At 31.9% G+C, this 21574-nt stretch overlaps 2 protein-coding genes across 15 annotated transcripts in view; both read right to left on the bottom strand.

The window, feature by feature from the left end:
* LOC117181817 (rap guanine nucleotide exchange factor 6-like) overlaps positions 1–18661 on the bottom strand; it is a 493078-nt gene extending 474417 nt beyond the window's left edge. For 3 of the 12 annotated variants that reach the window (XM_033374795.1, XM_033374796.1, XM_033374793.1), the window contains exon 1: positions 18256–18653. The gene's annotated coding sequence lies outside the window, so the exon portion shown is untranslated. Of the gene's footprint in view, positions 1–18255 lie in introns of all 12 variants that reach the window. The other 9 variants (XM_033374804.1, XM_033374790.1, XM_033374787.1 and 6 more) reach the window with 8 other exon arrangements.
* The window catches only part of LOC117181820 (U4/U6.U5 tri-snRNP-associated protein 2), a 34990-nt gene that overhangs the window by 5576 nt on the left and 7840 nt on the right, over positions 1–21574 (bottom strand). The window contains exon 10 of one of the 3 annotated variants that reach the window (XM_033374809.1): positions 1520–1728. The exons of 1 other annotated variant lie outside the window; for it this stretch is intronic. The gene's annotated coding sequence lies outside the window, so the exon portion shown is untranslated. Of the gene's footprint in view, positions 1–1519; positions 1729–14306; positions 14531–21574 lie in introns of those variants that run through there. One more of the 3 variants, XM_033374808.1, reaches the window with a different exon arrangement.

The raw sequence follows: 21574 nt of genomic DNA, 5'->3' as shown, positions 1-21574 counted from the left end.
ATGATTCCGCTAGGTTAGTCCGTAAGACACAATGTTTATTTAAAAGCTTATATTTTATATACATGGTGGTAAAAAATGATTATGTTTTGAAAAATGGCGCGGAATTAACGCAAGTTTAACATATTTTAAGGGCCCTACAAAATCTTGGACTTTACTCATTGCATGTTCCCCCTTACCATATGGAATGTACTAAAAATTAAATAATAACCCATACATTCTAATTAATCATTAGAATGAATTTAGAAAATTTTTATTTTTGGACATTTATTTCCGCAAAAAAATGAGCAATATTCGATCAAATGAGATTCGTTCGTGGAAAATGCTGATGATAGAAGTTCAGGGATGATGGAGATGAGATTGTGCATAACCTGTCCTGAGGAGGTATGCATGCGAGATTGAGTAGCAAAAAGAAAAAGGCCAACACGACGAAAAGGTATGCAGGCATGAGACCGGAAAAGGTTGGTCGTCGTATCGTCCGCTCGACCGGAAGCGAAGACACTCAGTGGCCGGACAGATCTTCTTTTTAGGGATTTGGTTGGCTCGCTACCATCGCATCACATCGAATCGATACGATCACCAACAAATCGTTGCACGAGCGAACATCCGATCTCCCGAGGCTCAACAGAATTTCGTTTATCTTCTTTACGGCCTTCAGGGTCGTCGTCTCATGGAGAGAGTGATTTAATCTTCGAAATTTTCGGAATTTTTCTCAAAGCAATTTCATAGGAATTAGAAGGTACCTCCTATACCGTCCTGACAATCAAACACAAATAAGAAGAGACAAAATGAGAAAAATAGTTATAAAAATCAATTTCCAATTATGTATTTCAATAATAATTTGATAGATCAATAAATAAGCTACTAATCCTTCAAGGCTTTAGAAGTGATTTCAACAGAGAATTTTTTATGTCTATTTCTGATTCAGAGAGGAGCTCATGTTTTTTTTAAATTAAATAATAAATTAGGTGTCTATAAATCGAAACCAAACGTAGTTTAGACATTTATTGAAATTATTGTTGAATGGAACTTCGTTTTATGTATATTGTTAAGGCCGCACTTATTTTCTTGTAGGAAAAGATTCTCGGGTGACTCAAAAACTCAAGGTTCTTTGCACAGGTTTCAATACATTCTTTTTTTTATCTAAAAGATTTATGGTTGAACCTGTTGGGTAAAAGTAAAAAGCAAGATAGCTAATCAAAATCTTATTTAAAAATAGTAAATTTAAATAAAGGGGAGATAATTTTTTATTTACGATTTGAAGATGTACACATTTCAAGCATTTTCAATTTAATTTCATTCATTATACTTGCATCTATTTCTTATATTAAAAATATTTATAATTATTTTCAGAATTTACAGCTAGTAAATTAATCTCCCATTTAACATACTCAAATATTTTGTTCTATTTTTTTTAGTCCTCTTTCATTACAGAATATTTTAACTATCAGTTTCTTCCCCCTGTCTTACAAATATCGACGCATGTTTATACTGGGCGTAATTCATATATATTTATTCATTCTCTGGGTTATCATGCACATTTATTCGTCGCTTGTATTGTAAACGCATATGTGTACAAAAATAATACCATATGTTGAGCAAACTCACACAGGAATTCACGCATGATGTATCAGAGAAGCACGTGCCATGCGTGGGATGCTTTAGTTTCTGTAGCCAAAGGTAGAATATTGTGGGTAGCATAAAACGAAGGTTGAACTTGCCAAAAAATGTCTGGAATAATTAAGAGGACACTTTAAAGCGTAAAATATCCAATATTGACAATCTCACTTTAATTAAGTTAGCTTGATTTCTCTCTAGCGTCTAATCCTAAACTGAATCTATAATACCAGATACTCAGGCATAATAAACAAGGTTAATAAAAAAAATCCATAGTAGTGGATTCGAATTATAATCGATCACTATAAAAAAAAACTGACTTATTTTATCAAGATGATGTCGCTATCTTAGGCTGAACATCTTTTCCAACAAATCAGAGAGACTACCAACACGGCAATCAATGTGCCGTTTTGTAATTCACAACTGTTTAAGTTACAGTAGAATTATATTTCAAATTTTAAATCACCTTTCCTTATATGCACAAAGTAAGTCATTCTTTGAATTTTATAAATTGTTATTGATATAGATCATTAAATATATTATCAAAGGTTCCTCAATAAATTATTTGCATACTCGGAAATATCGACAATTACATTAAATTCAATTCTCTCTCAAATTTCCTATATAATATTGGAAGCTTATGGAAGCTCATGAAAGGTTCTTTAATAGGTCAATCGCGATGCGTCTATAACACGAAGAAAAATGGATGATCACACTTTACATTTAGGTATTTAGGTTTAACAAATTGAAGGTTTAACAATAGGACAGCAATCGCTAAATTTTAAAGGTTAGTTCCTGCGGATATTAAAAGATACATGCAAGTATGGAACGTAGAGATTTCTTAACTCAAAGTTTTTTTCTGGAGATGAAGAGCACTTTTATTCTCAATTATTTTACTCTATCTAAACAATTTATATAATTATTATTACTACCCTGTGATCAAAATATTAATATTTATTATTTTTCTACAAGTTTACATACGGTACGAAACATTGACTGCACTCGAAAAAAAAGTTCTAGTTACAATTACTAGAGTCGTCTGGTTAAAAAATGTCTAGTTGTTTTCATCCAAAATTATGGTTAATATGACTAGAAAATTATAGTTAATGAACTCTGGTTGATTTTTTCTGGTTAAAAATGATCTGGTTAATATGTCTGGTAACAGAAGTGTCGCCATCTTTTGTCGATTTACAGAAATCTGTCTTGTCATTTTGCTGGATGTGTCAATTGACGCTTTGGCGTAAATGTCCAATTCTCGAACAATCGCGATTTGTTAATTGTATTTTCAGTTATATAAGTATAAATAGTTATAGTAAACCGTGAATTTATTTGTGTTATAAGAAGAAACTGGACGTTATTTGTCTAAACATCAGTGCTACAGGACAATTCCCAAACCAGGTACAGATTTTTTGGGTGTCTTTGAAAAGTATTCTCTAAAATATGAACATTATGAAAATAAATAAATAAAGTGAATATTCGAGAATTTAGGTATTGATAAAGTGATCTACATGTATATGATGTAAAATCACGAATAAAAGAGTCTTAAAGCATAGGTTCAGAAACGAAACGCATCAACAATACGCTACTTTTAGTTCAAGTGTTGTATCTATCTCCATTTATTACTACATATATTCACCTATAGATTATAGGGAGGCAGCATTATAGAAAAGTGGAACATAGTTGCTGCACTTTGTTGTCGGAAACTTTTGTTGGATTATTTTCTTTGGAGAAATGTAACATGTAGTTCTTTTAATTTCAGAGGGGGTTAGGAAGAGTCCTTGAAGGAACCAGAATATCTGGTTGAGTTTACCAGAACATCTGGTTAAGTTTATCAGAACATCTGGTTATGTTGACCAGAACGTTGTCTTCTTAAGCTACCAGAAAACTGTCTGGCAAATATTTCTGGTTACCTTTACCAGAATTTCTGGTTACATTTACCCGATATTCTGGTAACACTAAACAGAAAATTGTCATCCAGAAACTTCTGATACTTTTAACCAGAAATTATAGTAAGGGCACATTTAAAACTCTATTTTAGTTCAATTAACCAGAATTCTGGTGCATAATAAGATTCATTTAGAGAACGGCAAATGTCAACATTTTTCATGAAATTGACTATTATAAGCTTTATCCAGCGGCTGATAGAGGTATGGCGTTTTCCTGCACTCGAACAATGACTTTAACATCGTAAATAATTCGGCCCATTCGGAAGTTTCACTTTAATATACAAATATTTCTATGCCAAAAATCTCAAAAAGATAGCAGATGTTACGTGTTAATATCTGTATATTTCGCGGTCTTATATCTTGTACTGTAAACATTTACGTTTTAATATCCATTTTTCTCTTAGAAGACGCGAAAAAACATCATATACAGAACTGTTATATTCCCAATATTAACCAAATTTACTCACATAAAATATATTTTTTCTAAACTTATAAATCGGTATTGCTAGATAAAAAGAGAACCTGCGGAAGTCGGCGCGTCTCGAAGACGCAAACAAATGTATCAGATACATTGATATACAGTAATCCTGATATAAACCAAGTTTTTCTCTTATAAATAGAATAAATAAAATTTTGATAAGCTTCATAAATCAGTACTAGTAAACCAACGCGGATCCAAAATAAATCGATGCATGCATCTCGAAGACGCGAACAAATGCATCAGATATAGTATTGTTGTATTTAGAATATAAAAAAGTATTTATGATACAAACAATGAAAATTTCGGGGTTTTAATAATATATGAAATAAAAACAAAGCATAGTCAAATTTATAATTGTTTACAAATAAAGTTACTTGTTTATTGTTATTAAGTCGCCATTCGTTCCTCGTTTTATTTTATGTACTATTGAATCTGCAAATAAATAATTTTCTTCAGAGTTCTAAGAGTTAAAAACACTTCTAATCGGCCGTTCTAGTCCAAAATCTTATCAGTTGAAAAATTAGATTGGAAAATTTACCCTATTAAAAACATCAATCTATATGTCTCTGTGAGGAAGCAAAATTAAGTACAATTTCGGAAATCTAACAAACATCAGGTATAATCTAGAGTTTATAATGAAATATACAAGGTCCAAAGTTGGCGAACCCGTAACTATACAATATATCATTTATAATTGCTTGAAATAGAGAAGGCACATGTGGAAGGGAAGACACCGGAGGTGGAGCGTAGCAGGTGGTGCGGCTAATGCCAGCACTAACGGAAGACCCATACCAAGGCCGAGGGAGGCTCATGACAAACAGATCCGCACCTGACTACATTAAGTTCACAAACTGGCAGAAAAACAGGACAGAAGTAGGATGAGGAGTGAAGACTCGATAAACTCCTTTAGAGGTGAATTTCCTGCATCAAAAGCTAATCTAGAAGTCCACCCTGTGCATCGGAGATCTCCAAAATGGCAAAATGCGTGAGTATATATTCGAGGAGAAAAATTTTCCCAGCGACTCAGTCCGGATTTTAATCGACAAAGTTGCAAGCCCATATGAGTTCTACGCGCCATGTTTCCAGATTATTTTATTCCTATCTCTATAGTCAAAAATTATTCAAAATAATTATCAATACTTAGCAGAAAAATGTTACCGAATCTTATTCTGAAAATCGGGATTCTCGAAATAACAAAATACTAAATGTATTCATTTGAATTCATTTCAAATCAGGCCTAAAAATTCTTTCCGGCCTAGAAAGAGGTCCGTTAAGCTGGCTGGACCACATTGCAAAAATGAACTGAAAACCTATAGGGAATTTAGGCCTCATTTAGGGCTAACTTAATGCCCCATTGCGAAATTTAATGCTCTTTATTTAAACAAAAAAAACCGGTGACCATGCTATCTTAACGTTAAGCTAGCAGGACCACACAGAGAAAAAAACGACTCAGACATTATTTCTTTCCACAATAATTTAAGGCTCATTTAGGGCTCACTTAATGCCCTATTGTCAAATTTGATGGTACGCATTTTTAAAAAAAAAGACCTGTGGTTCTGATATCTAACGTTGAGCTAGCAGGACCACACAGAGAAAAAAGGACTTAGGCATTATTTCTTTCCACAATAATTTAGAGCTTACTTAATGCCATATTGTCAAATTTGATTGCTCCGCAATTTTTCGAAAAAACCTGTGCTCATGCTATTTTAACGTTAAGCCAGCAGGACCACACAGAGAAAAAAACGACTTAGGCATTATTTCTGTTCACAATAATTTAGGGCTTATTTAGGGCTCACTTAATGTCCTATTGTCAAATTTGATGGTACGCATTTTTAAAAAAAAAACCTGTGGTTCTGCTATCTTAACGTTGAGCTAGCAGGACCACACTGAGAAAAAAAGGACTTAGGCATTATTTCTTTCTACAATAATTTAGGGCTTACTTAATGCCATATTGTCAAATTTGATGCTCCGAAATTTTTCGAAAAAACCTGTGGTCATGCTATTTTAACGTTAAGCCAGCAGGACCACACAGAGAAAAGAACGACTCAGGAATTATTTCTTTCCACAATAATTTAAGGCTCATTTAGGGCTCACCTAATGACCTATTGTCAAATTTAATGCTTCGCAATTTTTCGAAAAAACCTGTGGTCATGCTATCTTAACGTTAAGATAGCAGGACCACACAGAGAGAAAAACGACTAAGGCATTATTCCTTTCCACAATAATTGAGGACTCATTTAGGGCTCACTTAATGTCCTATTGCCAAATTTGATGGTACGCATTTTTTTAAAAACCTGTGGTTCTGCTATGTTAACGTTAAGTTAGCAGGACCACACAGAGAAAAAAACGACTTAAACATTATTTCTTTGCACTACAATTTGGAGCTTACTTAATGCCATATTGTCAAATTTGATGCTCCGCAATTTTTCGAAAAAACCTGTGGTCATGCTATCTTAACGTTAAGATAGCCGGACCACACAGAGAGAAAACCGACTAAGGCATTATTCCTTTCCACAATAATTGAGGACTCATTTAGGGCTCACTTAATGTCCTATTGCCAAATTGAAGGTACGCATTTTTTTTTTTAAAACCTGTGGTTCTGCTATGTTAACGTTAAGTTAGCAGGACCACAAAGAGAAAAAAATGACTTAGGCATTATTTCTTTCCACAATGATTTAGGGCTCATTTAGGGCTCACTTAATGTCCTATTGCCAAATTTGAAGGTACGCATTTAAAAAAAAAACCTGTGGTCATGCTATCTTAACGTTAAGCCAGCAGGACCACACAGAGAAAAAAACGACTTGAGCTTTATTTCTTTCCAAAATAATTTAGGGCTCACTTAATTTAAAAAAATTTTTTTAAAATGCTCACGCATTTTTTTCTTAAAAACCCGTGGTTCTGCCATCTTAACGTTAAGATAGCAGGAACACACAAAGAAAAAAATGATTTGGACTATATTTATTTGCACTACATTCAGGGCTCATTTAGTGCTCTCTCAATGTCCTATTGCCAAATTTGATGGCACGAATTTTTTTCTTACAAACATGTGGTTCTGCCATCTTAACGTTAACCTATCAGCACCACACAGAGGAAAAAACGACTTCGGAATTATTTCTTTCCAAAATAATTTAGGGCTCATTTAGGGCTCACTTAATTAGTCCTATTGCCAAATTTGATAGTATGCATTTTTTTAAAACTGTGGTCCTACTAGCTTAACGTTAGGATAGCAGAACCACAGGTTTTTTTTTTTTAATTGCGTACCATCAAATTTGGCAATAGGACATTAAGTGAGCCCTGAATTATTGTGGAAAGAAATAATGCCTAAGTCGTTTTTTTCTCTGTGTGGTCCAGCTGGCTTAACGTTAAGATAGCATGACCACAGGTTTTTTCGAAAAATTGGGGAGCATTAAATCTGACAATAGGGCATTAAGTGAGACCTAAATGAACCACATGTCTGTAAGAAAAAAATGCGTGCCATCAAATTTTGCAATAGGACATTAAGTGAGCACTAAATAAGCCCTAAATTGTAGTGCAAAGAAATATTGTCCAAATAATTTTTTTCTTTGTGTGTTCCTGCTATCTTAACGTTAAGATGGCAGAACCACAGGTTTTTAAGAAAAAAATGCGTGCCATCAAATTTGGCAATAGGACATTAAGTGAGCCCTAAATGAGCCCGAAATTATTGTGGAAAGAAATAATGCCTAAGTCGTTTTTTTCTCTGTGTAGTCCTGCTAGCTTAACGTTAAGATAGCAGAACCACAGGTTTTTTTTTTAATTCGTACCTTCAAATTTGGCAATAGGACATTAAGTGAGCCCTAAATGAGCCCTAAATTATTGGGGAAAGAAATAATGTCTAAGTGGTTTTTTTCTCTTTGTGGTCCTGCTAGCTTAACGTTAAGCTAGCATGACCACCGGTTTTTTTGTTTAAATAAAGAGCATTAAATTAGCCCTAAATGAGCCCTAAATTCCCTATAGGTTTTCAGTTTAATTTTTGCAATGTGGTCCTGCCAGCTTAACGGACCTAAGTTTTGGTGGACAATGAATTAAATGTTTTTGGATATGTTATAATTTTCTCAAGAAAACGAGGACTCAGCTACAGGCATCTTTCATATTAGCCTTGAACAGTGTGTTATCTGTTTAACACAAAAATCACATAATTATGCAAAAAGCCGAATGCTTGAGGATTCGGATTTTCAAAACAGAGGACTTCGATATTAACATTCTTTTGCATTTTACAGAAAATGGCATGCTTTACAGGTAATTTTTGCACAATTAAAAAATATTTCTTGAATATCTTAGATTCTGCCCTTTAATATCTTGGATATTGTCAGTTAAAATCTTCTTTTTAATATCTACGGATGCTCTACTTCAGTATCTAGATTTCTGTCCCATAGTTAAATCGCTAAGATATTACCTATTGACATCTAGATAGTCTGTGCTAACATCTATTTTTCTCCGTGTAACGAGCGGTGTCGATAAAGTAAGATTTCTAAGCAGGATAATGTTAGGATTTTGTGCAATTATTTTACACAAGTTGGGCAACACTAAAAAATATTTTGGGTATTTTTCTTTGTCTAAGAATTATTGTGAAAGTGGAATAATAGCCCACGGAATAATCTTGGATACCACAAGAGATTCAATCAAAATTCACAACCTTCCATATTTTAGAAAATGATGAAAATTTATCTTAAAAACATATACCTGTTAAACAGAATTTCCAAAAGACGATAAAAAATCTGTTTTGAAGTAAATGAAAATTTATAATGCAAGCTGTATATATTCTCTTAGACAGAGATCAGAATTATAAGTGACAGTCTATTAATATCCATTAAGCTCTCCTTGATGTAAACAATTATTTTTGAAGTGAAGTTAAGAAAAAAAGCTACATGGATTCCTAATAATTATTCTTCACACTTGAAACAGTTGTTAGTTTCATAATGAGTTGACGATAGAAGTTTAACATCACTAACTACAACCCTAAATATCTTTTCCGTCATAGTAGCAAAAGAATGGCGCGTCGGATTTGATTCTAAGTATTTTTTATCAATTGTTTACACAAAACTTCTTTAAAAAAGTTGATACAAATTTATATTACATATTTCAAGAGTCTTAAATGAGCTTGAAATTATGTCGGGCAACGTAAGTGTTTTTTTTTTACTTTACTCATTGCTTAAAAAAAATGTTTAACAAAGATTTAAAAAGTTGTATGCTTATTTTGAAAGCCCGGAATGAGACCTAAATTATTGTAGTGCAAAGAAATATTGTCCAAATCATTTTTGTCTCTGTTATTGCTATCTTAACATTAAGATGGCAGAACCACAGGTTTTTTTTTAAACGCGTACCATCAAATTTGGCAATAGGGCATTGAGTGAGCCCTAAATGAGCTCTAAATTATTGTGGAAAGAAATAATGCCTAAGTCGCTTTTTTCTCTTTGTGGTCCTGCTAGCTTAACGTTAAGATAGCATGACCACAGGTTGTTTCGAAAAATTGTGGAACATTAAATTTGACAATAGGGCATTGAGTGAGCCCTAAATGAGCCCTAAATTATTGCGGAAAGAAATAATGCCTAAGTCGTTTTTTTCTCTTTGTGGTCCTGCTAGCTTAACGTTAAGATAACATGACCACAGGTGTTTCGAAAAATTGTGGAGCATTAAATTTGACAATAGGGCATTGAGTGAGCCCTAAATTATTGTGAACAGAAATAATGCCTAAGTCGTTTTTTCTCTGTGTAGTCCTGCTGGCTTAACGTTGAAATAGCATGACCACAGGTTTTTTCGAAAAATTGCGGAGCATCAAATTTGACAAAATGGCATTAAATAAGCCCTAAATTATTGTAGAAAAAAATAATGCCTAAGTCCTTTTTTTCTCAGTGTGGTCCTGCTAGCTCAACGTTAAGATAACATGACCACAGGTTGTTTCGAAAAATTGTGGAGTATTATATTTGACAATAGGGTATTGAGTGAGCCTTAAATTATTGTGGAAAGAAATAATGCCTGAGTCATTTTTTTCTCTGTGTGGTCCTGCTATCTTAACGTTAAGATAGCATGACCACAGGTTGTTTCGAAAAATTGTGGAGCATTGAATTTGACAATAGGGCACTGAGTGAGCCCTAAATGAGCCCTAAATTATTGTGGAAAGAAATAATGCTTAAGTCGTTTTTTTCTCTTTGTGGTCCTGCTTGCTTAACGTTAAGATAACATGACCACAGGTTGTTTCGAAAAATTGTGGAGCATTAAATTTGACAATAGGGTATTGAGTAAGCTCTAAATTATTGTGGAAAGAAATAATGCCTGAGTCATTTTTTTTCTCTGTGTGGTCCTGCTATCTTAACGTTAAGATAGCATGACCACAGGTTTTTTCGAAAAATTGCGGAGCATTAAATTTGATAATAGGGCATTAAGTGAGCCCTTAATGAGCCATAAATTATTGTGGAAAGAAATAATGCCTAAGTCGTTTTTTTCTCTGTGTGGTCCTGCTAGCTTAACGTTAAGCTAGCATGACCACCGGTTTTTTTGTTTAAATAAAGAGCATTAAATTTGGCAATGGGGCATTAAATTAGCCCTAAATTCCCTATAGGTTTTCAGTTCATTTTCGCAATGTGGTCCTGCCAACTTGACGGACGTTCTAGAAAGTATGTATTTGTTATTTATTGAAGAATACGAGTTACATTTTATGAAACAAAAGAAAATTGTTAAGGACATTATGGGGCTTAGAATGCGAAAATGCGCAATTTCATTACAATAAATGTTCTGAAATGGACCCTTACAGTTTTTTTGAGACAATATAAAGAAAATATTCTGCACGATGAATAGAAAACGTTCAAATTTCGAAAATTCACATTTTTATAGTTAGAATCCTATAGTACTTTAAAACGGGTTTTCATCTATAATTCACTTGAAAAGGACGTATAAGATTTTATCACTTTTTTAAGATAAAGTCAATTGATGAACCACAAAATTTAAGGACCTTTTCTGGATTTCCAATTTTTCAATTCACCCTGAAGACTATCAGGTTCACCTTGAGTTCTTGTGAATTTTATCAAATTTCTACTCACTTCCTTTTTTAGAAATTTAATGGAATCTTTTGGGATGTTTAAAATTGTGTCGCATTCACTTGAATTATTATTTTAATTCACCATGAATTCTTTTTCATTCATCTTGGGTTAGTATCAATTTCGTCATATTCCTTGAATTCTTCTAAATTTACTCCAGTATTACTGAAATCGTGAAATTATTTGGATTTTTAAAAATGTATTTGAATTAATTTGGAATCACCCTCTAAATTAAAAATTTTTTTAGGAATCCACTTGAATTCTTCTAAATGCATTCGAGTCTACTCAATTCAATGGATTTTTTTAATTTATTTTAATGTCCCCTGAAGTCTTGTGAACTCATCTTGAATGCTTAGGCATTTCATCCATTTCTTTTGAGCTTGCATTTGTCTAAATGCACTGAAAAGTTAATTATTTCAATTAATTTTGTTAATATTGTTCAACTGTTTTAAATTTATTTGATTTTTTAAAAATGTAATTGATTTGTTATGAATTTCATCAAATCCGTCCTGTTTTATTGATTCCTTTAAATGCACTCGAGTTTTGCTCAATTCATTGGTTTAAAACAATTTTCAATTCACTTAAATTTGGTGGAATTTGCCACCTCCGTTCACTCCCATTTTTCTTAATTCAATGAAAAAGTTTTTATTTTTTTAATTTCGTTCAATTCACTCAAATTCTTAAGACTTTCATCAAACTCACCTTAATTCTCTTGATTTCTTCTAAAATCTCCATTTTACTGAAATCAATGGCATTTTTTTAACTTTCTCTACATCTATGTCTTTTGAATTCACTCTGAATTCTTACAAATTTATCCTGAATTAATTTATATTCACCTGAAATTGTTATGAATGAATGCACATTAGTCACTTTGAGTCAGCTTTATAGTCATACTATTGAAATCTTTAAACCATAAAAATGTGTATTTTTCTGTAATTAAAAATTCGAGATTTGTTTACGTCACCTTATAGAAATATTTTCTATTGATTCATTTTGGGGAAGACGTGCATGTTATTTCAAGGGAACAAAAGTTTAGATGCCATTTCAGATCAAAATTGTTAAAGAAATTTTTTTTGCTAATTTCATAGTAAATAGAAAATACTTTCTAGCAATAAAATAACTATTGTTTACCATAAACAATTTTTTTTTTAATCGAAAACTAAGTAAATTTATTGTCAGGCCTAAAACACCCTATGGGAGCATTAATTTGATAACAATTTTTTTTTAAATAAAAGGCAATTCATGGCAAACGGTCTACCGTAACGGAATTTTCAGGCTAACGTCCCGGAAAATCCCTAATGCTAGTCAGTGCTCATTTATGGCTGTATTTTTTCAACAAAAGGAAGAAATTTAGAGGGGTCTTGGAAATATGTTGGAAAATTGGTTAAAAGGTTCAAAAGTAACGTCGCTTTTTTTTTATTTTACCGCACACAATGTAAGATATCCTAAAAGCTTAACAGGTAGTTTTTGTAGAATTTTTCAAATCGAATAAGCTTTTTGATGTTATTGTCGAATCTGTCGTTGTTTGCAAACGATTTTGTTGTGAAAATAGGTTCTTTATATCGTCAAACAAAAACTCGGATAATTTCGTCATATATACTTAAAAAATTGTTCATACTTAAATTAAAAGTACTTTTAAACGTCTCAATTGAGAATCTTCAAATTTCAAGTGCATACAATTGAAAAAATATTCTGATAGAAACGCTTCCAGGTCAAAAAATAAACTTCGATTCAATCAATGTGATATTTCCAACCTGAAGAACGCTCTTATTATTTTTATTTTTAAATGATTCCTTACGTGTATAATAATTGTTTTTAATTTGAAAATTCTCAATTTGTTACGGGAGAATTTAAAATTATGAATTATAAGCCTTTAATCTGAAATTTTTATTTGTAACAAATGTGGAAAAGTAAACAAAAAAGTGAAAAGAATTCAGCAAAGAAAAAAATTATTGAAAAGGTAACTTTACAAAAAAGTAAAAAAAAAGGGTCAATATTTTTATAAACAAATTCATATTGTTCTCTCCTTTTTTTTATACATCAGCTTAAAAGAGCAGCCGAACTATTTTTTCCGATCCATTCTTAACCTCTATTTAAAACAACAAATAATAATGAATAATTTTAATTAAAGTAGAGACTGTTATACAATATAAAAAGTTCAAAGACAATTAAGTCAATTAAACTGTCTGGAAGAATATTTTTTTAGTTTTTCAACTACTTTTAATAAATTTCCGAGGAAAGATAGCAATCTTTCCCATCTAGGGCCATCACTGTAAAAAAAAAGAGTTTTAACTGCAAACTTAAAGGTAAAGTAGAGAAACGGGAACATCTGAGAAACCGTACAGTAGATGCAAGTGGAAAGTACACTAGACGATTATCGCAGGTTGTGTATGCAGCTGGAGATAAAAAGTCAAAAGGGTTTTTAAATATAATAAAATAAAGCAAAGGTAGTAGAACCACTATTTGAGTAAAAACCCCCACCAAGTACAATAAATAATGATAATTTTTAAAGTCATTAAAACGGAAAACTTTAAAATAAGAAAATGTATTTTCTTTCTTAATAGGATCTGCCTAAGATCTTTATGAAATATCAATTTGAACAAATATTTACTCGCGTGTTTCTAAAAGGCTTTCACTATTCTTCCTGGCTAAATACAATTTCATAGCTAAAAATGTTTTTAAAAAAATATTTTTTTTAAGAATTCTTGTATGTTTACTGATATTATCTTTTACACATAGCCATAAGTAACTCTTAACTATTAGGGCTAGAGAAAAGATATTCAACTTTTTTTACTCTTTTCTCTTCAGTCTGGATGAAGAAAGGCGTGGATTACTTTTTCAAATCGTTACATCAGCGTGATGATGATTTTATGAGATTGAGAGAATATCGAAAAAGAGCACTATGTATATCCTTCTTTGTGCGGATGTTGCACCATTATCGATCGTTCGAGCGCAAAGTCTCTTCCTTTCTCTCTTTTACTCTCTTGAGATTTTCCAAGAAGTTAACACTTGGTATGTGGTTTACAAAATGTTCGTCTGCCTTCTATAGTTTAAAATTTGTTGTTACTTTTTCAGATTTAATGATTAATTATTATATGTATGTATCACAGAAATAATTCAGGATTTTTTCAGTGAACGACTTTTATTTCGACTTTTACTCTTATTATAAATCCATTTCCATTAGCATAACTAGTAAAACAGCTTTGATAATACAAACCGAAATTAAATCTGAACGCCAGGAGCAACTGTTGACTAAGGTATACATATATGAAGATTTTTTCGCGGCTTCCGCTACCGTTCCTTCTTATTAAAACCAATGGATACTTTGAGAGATACATCTTAGTTTGTACGGCGTAACGACAAAGAAACAGTTTTGTCTTTCTCTGACGTGGTGATTAGTAGCGGAGGAAGGCACCGAAGAACACCAACAAGTTTTCCTTAGGATAAAAAAAAACGAACAAATAATTTTGTCTTCTAGCGTGATGGTTAGTGGCGGAATCTGATGGCGCGCCGAATACAATAGCCGCGGGCCACCCTCATTTACGTAATGCATTCTACAAACAACACCGTCTGACATTTGCTGGCGCATCTTTGAAAAAGAAATACGAAATTTTACCAGAATAATGTCAACTTCAAGTTTCAAATCTTTATGAATGATCACCTGAAGCCGATTGCGGTCAAATTTGAGAAAAAATTGTTAATTGGTCTATAATTATTTCTAATATTTCTAGATTTGATTCGTGTTTTTTAAGAATAATAAATTATTTTGATTAGGCCAGAAAAAATGGTTGAAAACATCTGGGCGTGTGAAAAATAGTGATAGTATGTTAATAAAATAATAAATTAAATCTAAAGTTACTTTTTTTACAATTAAGCAGAGAGCTACAGTGCGAACAGGGATGATTTAAATTTATTATTTATGATGATATTTTGGAGTCATAGTTGAAATAGTAGAGGAAAAATGTGTTTGAAGTGACCTGTCGAAATGTGTCATTATCGCAAACTTCGATCATTTATTATAAGCAAAATGCACTACTGAAAGTTGTAAAACTTGTTTAGAAATAAGGATTGGTACCAATCTTTGGCAGGGTGTCCAATAATAAATCATTTCCAATATAAATAAACAAACATTCAGTACTTTTTTAAATTAAAAAATCATCAGTAACCAATTTCGTTCATTTGAACGTTCAGAACTTCAAGCACATTATAATCTAGAACATATATGTATAATATAACAATTTTATTGAAAAATCGGCTGTTTGTGCTTCAAGATATGATTATGCAAGAAATTAGACAAAAATATTTAACCATGGAACCTCAAAATTACGAACGGATTACTCAATAGCTAAATATTTTAAGCCAACAAAACTACTTTTACAAGTCGTTAATTGTATCATCAATTGCAGAAAACAATATTTTTTACGATTTACAGGGAAATAATTGTTTAAACATTTTGTTTAAGTGTACTAAATACCCTGATGAAATTATAGTACTCTCTGAATATATTCATTGTGTCATTCATTCCCGAAAATAACTTTTCAAATTGCTTACGACTTACATGGGGGGGGGGTATTTAAATAAATAATAATTGTTTAAATAAATCAAAGTTATTAAAAAAAATACTTTAAAATCCTCTACTTACGGATTAAAAATGCAGTGTAAATGCGCAAAAGTTATTTATTACCTAAAGATTTCCATTAATACATGCAAATATTAATCAATTTTCATGAATCTTTTTTTGTTGCACTTTCTTGTAATTATATAAATAAATTGATTCTGCTAATTCAACAGGCACGTTGCGGAAATATAGGGACAGCGAACATTTAGAGTCACTGCTATTGTTCTCTAATTTTTTTTTTTTGATTATTAAACAAAATATATCGCGGAAATTGAAAAAACAAATTGCGTAAAACCAATTGATGCTTGCTTCGAGATATGATTATGTAGATGAGGTATACAGAAAATTAGACCAAAATATTCAACCGCTCTGTCTCAAAATTCAGAACCGATTTGAATAAATTAGTATTAAAAGTGTGTTAATCCGATTTCCACGTCACAAAAACTAACAATCAGAAATACTCCCATTGAACTCTGTGAGGAATCCTTATCTCCAATTCGTGACAAAAACATGGAATACTTCCCGCGCAATTTCTAAGGCCACGCATTCTTCCGTACGCCCCATTTATTATCGTCCGACCGACTAGTTGCATGTTCCGAATAGTTTTCAGGTTTCACCCTCGAATTCCCAGGCGTACTTTTACAAACGATGTAGAAACGGAATATCAAACGGAACTGCGGTCCCACTGAGCAGGGTAAATAAAATCTGATAAAAATTAAGGCGGAGAAGGTATGGACAACGAACAAAACATTATACGACCTTGAATTTAATTAACTATGTAATATAAATCGCCGAATACTTTTAACCACTTTTTATAGCATTTTACTGTTCTGTTAATATTATTTTATTGAAGAATTTTAGTTTAATCTCGTATTCTAGAGCGGAAGAACCGAAGTCCTTGGAAGTGGCACCACATAACGGTAATTCCACCAATTTCGTACCCCCCCCCCCCCCACCCTCCCTAGGTTAATTGAAAAGTAAATTGTTGACTTGAGTCATTTGCAGCGGTATTGGGAGATTTAATCGACTTTTTTTTGCTATTGAAAACAAAAATATAACTAAAGCAATATTACAGCTAAAATAATCAAACTTGAAATTTAATCCTAGTTTTTGAAAGGTTTAGCGATATACTCAAGTTAATAATATTCATCTCTGATATTTACATTAGCATTCAATCTCGACAACCTGGTTGTCAACATATTTTCTTAATATAGGTGTCATTAATTCTGAACGAAACTCGATATCACGCGTGGTTTCTGCGGCAGTGCAATGGTATGAGATCAATTTTAATACAAGAGTAGTGAAATCTTGGAATGACACATAAAGATGCCTATTTATTGAGAGTTGGTAATTATAAATAACTATCACTTCTGGCACAATATAATATTTAAAATGTAAGAGTAAGACGAAATCTTAACATGTTTTCAAATCATTGAAGGTCATAAAATTCTTTTGATGCAGACAATCTATGTACAATTTTTTTATCCGAGGGGAAGAACTTGATTTGAGCGGTTGGAGATGTTAGATTATTTATTCATGCCTCTCTGTGACTTCGATTTTAAGTTCAATCGCGACTGGAAATTTGCGGAATTGCTTGAGCAAGCCTATCTATCATGAGATCTCATTTTTGTCGATATTGCAAGAAACAGGTTTCTGAAAATTCTCGCCGCTCCTTTTGCAACGATCGACGGTGTCGTACACAAGGAATTCGAACCGTCAACTGTAGAGCTTCCTTAAGAATAAAATTAAAATGAAAAATTTCATCCAGGTAGTGGAATCGACGATAAAATATTCTTTTTTACAACTATCTTTGAAAATTAAAAAAAAATCATATCTCTTTTAATACATTTTCATATAACTTGGTATACACAATTTCTAAACCATAAAACTTAATAAACTGAAAACGCACAACCAATTCATAAATATAGGTATAATCATTAATTTTGATATTGCGTAAATGAACTTTAACAATTGTGTTAAAAATTAAAGCCCAAACATTGTGACCGTTTTTTGGATTGTTCTAATCGTTCGAACTTTATAAAATTCTAACCTTAAAATTGATAAGCAAATTATATATAGATTAGTTATTAGTCCGATCTATCACGGCAAAAAAATAAACTTTCCACCCAAATGCATCAGTGCAAGCGGCAAGAAAAATACGAAATTAAAAGCGACGCCAGCAGGCGAGAGAAGACACTTAAAAACGAATAGCAAAACAAATAAAAAAAACAATAAAAAGAGATGAAGACTTGAACCTGCCGTGTTCTCAGGTCTGAGGCTTTGGATGTAAGTAAAGTCTCAAGTAACTCGCAGACAACCGTTACGGCCAGGAGGCATCCTCGATTATGCCTGTGAGTTTTTATTACATTGCACAGGTGCGTGATTTTGATTCCCGCCTTTTGATAATGATAACTGACAAACCTGCCAAAACAATTAATCTATGTGACAAAATCGTACTAAGTTACAAACCAAAAAAGCCACGCGGGTGTTTGAAACTTTGTAGGTTATTTTCAAACTTGAACAAAAGTGAAGTTTGAGACTGACCTGTTTTTTAGACGTGCCAAACTGGTTCCCGACGTAATCCAGGTTTGGTATTTTAGTAAAAGTTTGAACTTTAGTAAGCACTCTCGACACAAAGATCACAAACACAGACACTCACTCTCACAACAGCGTAGTGCAAAACGCAACTACTGAGCTATACGTAAATCATGTGAGTCAAGATAAAGTCAACAGCATGCGTGCAGAATATTTTTTTTTATCGAAAGGCGCGAGTAGAACCAATACAGTGCGTTCAAAGACAAGACAAATGAACCTCTTCGCGTGGCCGGTCGCCGACACTTCTCGAATCTCGACTAAATTCGGTTCACCTCGATTTCAACAAGCCAGCCGCCACCCCCTCTTTACACTCGCAACTTGTCATGCAACTCCGCGACGTTCTCCTTCGGTTACAAATTACAGACAATAATAAAAAAGCCCGGAATTGAGTTTCGCCTTTGAATTTCAGTATCCTTTATGAACTTTATTCAGAACAAATTATGTTTCGAATCTTTTGAAAATAAGGGAGTAATTTAAAGTAGAATATATTTGTATAAGCGACTCATTGCGCGTGCGGAGCGGGACTCGATTCAAATGCGAGACTGGTGACGCCACTCGGGGTTTGAACATTGGTACTAGGGGGGTCGGTAATCTTCGTCAGTCTTCGATTTCAATTTGGCGCGAAGTTCAAATCAGTAATTTTTACTTCAAAGTCACTTAATTTGTATTTTTCCTTTTAATTCAAAATTAATTGAAAAATGTGTGATTAATCAATTATTTTTAATAGAGAACGAATTCATTTAAAATCAGGCAGATTCTACACTTGAAGTAGCAGAATGTCTTCGGGACGAAATATGTGTTTTTGTATTCGAAAATCATAAAATTTTGTCGGTGTCTGTCTGTCTGTATGCATGGTTACCTGAATATTGTAGCCGCGCTAACTTTTGAAGGATTTGTCGAATCGAGTCCGCATTTCATACACTTCTGGAGGTCCCCAAAATAAAGGCTAAGTTCGTTAATCAGATATTTCAAACCGAAATTTAAAAAAGAGATCATTTTGAAAATTTTAAAATTTTTGTTTGGATATTTTATCAATGATTGTCAAGGTTTCTTATAGATGGGAAAAAGACTTGCTAATTATCTGAATAAAATTTTTTATTTTTATGAAAATTAGAAAAGTTATATACTTCTAAAAATTTGAAAATTTTCAAAAAATTGAAAAAATTATTTTTTTATAGATCCAAAAATTTCATTGAAAATTTTCGCCCGATACTAAATATATTTCAAAACTATTCTACCAGAATTTTTCGATTAGTCCAAAACTTAAAAAATTATAGCATTTTCAAAATTTTTAATTTTTATTTTCAATTTATAAAAATGTTTGTCAAAGATTCTCATAGATGGGTCAAAGACTTGCAAATTATCTAAATATAATGTTTAATTTTCATGAAAATTGGAAAAGTTATATACTTTTCGAAAATTTGAACACTTTCAAAAAATAGAAAAAATGATTTTTTTCATAAATCCAAAAATTTTATTCAAAATTTTCAGTAGATACCAAATACATTTCAAACTATTCTAGCCGAATTTTTTGATTAGTACACAATTTAAAAAATCTACGTTAAAAACCAGAGATCGAAAATATGGACGATTACATTACACTAACGTTTTTAATTTTCATCCAAATTAAAAATGTCATTTGGATAATTTGCAAGTATTTTTGTCCAGTATCGGAGACATGGACAACATTTTATGAAACTTGAAAAAAATTGTCTAAAATGTTGAAAAAGCTCTAATTTTTTAAATTGTATTTTTAAAAATTTTTTAAATTGAATATAATTTTTGGATTTATGAAAAAAATAATTTTTTCTATTTTTTGAAAATTTTCAAATTTTCGAAAAGTATATAACTTTTCCAATTTTCATGAAAATTAAACATTTTATTTAGATAATTTACAAGTCTTTGACCCATCTATGAGAAACTTTGACAAACATTTTTATAAATTGAAAAAAATGGAAAATTTTGAAAATGCTATAATTTAAAAAATGTTTGGCTAATCGAAAAATTCTGGTAGAATAGTTTCGAAATATATTTGGTAACTGGTGCAAATTTTTAATGAAATTTTTGGATCTATAAACAAATCTTTTTTCTATTTTTTGAAAATTTTCAAATGTTTAAAAGTATATAACTTTTCTAATTTTCATCAAAATAGAAAATTTTATTTAGATAATTTGCAAGTCGTTTACTTATCTATAAGAAACGTTGACAACAATTTATAAGGAATCAAAATTTTGAAAATGCTTTCAATTTTTGAATTTTGGTTCGAAATATCTGATTAACGAACTTAGTCTTTATTTTGGGGACCTTCAGAAGTTTATCAAATGCGGACTCGATTGGAAAAATCCTTCAAAAATTAGCGTGGCTACAACATTCAGGTAACCATACATACAGACATACATACAGACACCGATGAAATGTCATCGTTTTCGGATTCTGTGAGTGCCGAAACGTAAAGATCCGTTAAAAACCAGAGATTGAAAATTTGGACGATTAGGTATATTACATTCTCAGGAATGAGACTGTAAAAATTAGAGCTTTTTCAAAGATACTTGCAAATTATCCAAATGACGTTATTAATTTGGATGAAAATTAAAAACGTTACTGTAATGTAATCGTCCAAATTTTCTATCTCTGGTTTTTAACGGATCTTTACGTTTCGGCGCGCACAGAATCCGAAAATCATAAAATTGTGTCGGTGTCTGTCTGTATGTCTGTATGTATGTTTACCTGAATGTTGTAGCCACGCTAACTTTTGAGGAATTTATCCAATCGAGTCCGCTTTCGATACACTTCTGAAGGTCCCCAAAATAAAGGCTAAGTTCGTTAATCAGATATTTGGAACCAAAGTTTCTTATAGATCAGTAAAAGACTTGCAAATTATCTAAATAAAATTTTGAATTTTGATGAAAATTAGAAAAGTTATATACTTTCCAAAAATTTGAAAATCTTCAAAATATAGAAAAAATAATTTTTTTCATAGATCCAAAAATTTTCACTAGATACCAAATATATTTTAAAACTATTTTAGCCGAACTTTTCGATAAGCCCACATTTTTAAAAATTAGAGCCTGTATAATCTAGCAGTAGATCGCGAAGCGCGATTATGGCAATGCGAATGTAATCGTCAAGGCCGTAGGTGCTTTGAGAACCTTCTTTAATGTCAAATTAAAAAAAAAAGTGTTCAACTTTACTTTATGATTGTAGTTTATGAGGGGTTAGAATTACAGTATTTGATATAATTTAATCCATACATATATACATATATACA

Source organism: Belonocnema kinseyi, chromosome 10 (assembly GCF_010883055.1).
Source record: "Belonocnema kinseyi isolate 2016_QV_RU_SX_M_011 chromosome 10, B_treatae_v1, whole genome shotgun sequence".
Classification (NCBI taxonomy): Eukaryota; Metazoa; Arthropoda; class Insecta; order Hymenoptera; family Cynipidae; genus Belonocnema; species Belonocnema kinseyi.
This window is presented reverse-complemented; position numbering and strand designations above follow the sequence as displayed.